The sequence below is a fragment of the Octopus bimaculoides genome, chromosome 5, assembly GCF_001194135.2.
Source record: "Octopus bimaculoides isolate UCB-OBI-ISO-001 chromosome 5, ASM119413v2, whole genome shotgun sequence".
Classification (NCBI taxonomy): Eukaryota; Metazoa; Mollusca; class Cephalopoda; order Octopoda; family Octopodidae; genus Octopus; species Octopus bimaculoides.
In genome coordinates, this window is record NC_068985.1 from 126,617,359 (window position 1) to 126,619,049 (window position 1,691).

Here is a 1,691-nt window from a genome sequence, read left to right on the forward strand (position 1 = left end):
GTCTGGCTGACCGGAAGTTAGAAATTCTTAGGTGCAGATTAGAGAAGACAGATTAGAAACATCCAGAGTACGAAGAGACGGTAGGTGAAGGAAAGTAAGGTAAAAAAGGATGATAAAGGAGGGTTACAAAAGTATACATACATACATACATACATACATACATACATACATACATACATAATTCAATTAGTAAATTCGATTGTATAAAGTGTCATGGAAAATATACATATGTATTGTTTTTTCCGTTCTAGAAATTGTGTAAATGTAACAAAAAATGTACGTTTACATGTTTGTGTTTGCTAGTTGAAATGTCTCCGAACACATAATTGACTGTTGTAAAGTATGTATAGTGTATATGTTTTCACATTCGTAAAAGAAATTCTATCAAGGCAAAGACGGAAAGTTAATTGCTAGTTAAACGAAAGGAAGAGGCGGAAGATAAAGTGAAATGATACAGTTTACCTACGGCTGCCGATGACTACTAAAAAGGAATTAGTCAGACAGTAGTTTTTAGTTCATTAGCCAAAGAAGGCTCACAAACCATTGGTATCTTGATTCCCTTAACTTTCTTATTAGCCAAAATAATATACATGACAACGGTGAAACTTTATTTTCATTGTTGACTGCATGAGATCGCAACTACAATAAAATATAAAAACTGAGCTGGTGGGTACAGACACAAAGTCTTATATCTTGAAAAGAAAAGAAAAAGGATATTGTAAAATTCATATCTTCTCCTGCCCTAAACACTAGCAAAGTCAAAAAGTAAAATGGGTCTCCGTCGGTTTCGGTGATGAATATTCAGTTGAACTACCTACTCATTAAATTAGCTCGTAAATAGCAATTATCGAGCAGAATCAGCGTGACATAGTGTGACTATATGAATCGTTGAATTACACGTACAATCCATCTGATGAGCCTTTTCATAGTTTCTGCCTGCTTAATTATACTCACAAAGCTTGCCTCGAACCGAAGCTATAGTGAAATACACTTGCTAAAAACTCTACGCCGTCGAATCGAACCCAGGACTTCGTACATGCGAAGCGAACTTCTTACCCATTATTTCTATTTTTTTTTTTCCCCCTTTGATATCGACTAAATAACAAGTATCTGCCGAGCGACAACGACCAGCAACTTAGGATGGGCATTGTCAAGTAATATTATTGTTCAACACAGCTTCCGGTGCCGTTTAGGTCTTGTTTCTAGAATAAAATCGGAAAGAACAGAGGACAAAAATAAAACAGCTTTGAGAATACAGACTATAAGGACAAAAACTAACGTAGAGTATGAGTCGTATAGTTTAGGGCTATTTTCTGGATTTCATATATTTTCATTATCATTGTTGTTAAGGCGACGAGCTGGCAGAATCGTTAGTACGTCGGACAAAATGCTAAGCAGCATTTCGTTCGTCTTTATGTTCTGAATTCAAATTCCACCGATGTCAACTTCACCTTTCATCCTTCCAGAGATCGATAAAATAAGTACAAGTTGAACGCTGGAGTCGATGTAATCGATTTACCTCCTCCCTCAAAGTTACTGATTTCGAGCCAAATTTTGAAGCCATTGACGAGATGCTTAGCGGTATTTCACCCATCGCTACGGCCCGAGTTCAAACTCCGCCGTATATGTGTGTGTGTGTGTGTGTGTGTGTGTGTGTGTGTGTGTGTGTGTGTGTGTGTGTGTGTGTGTGT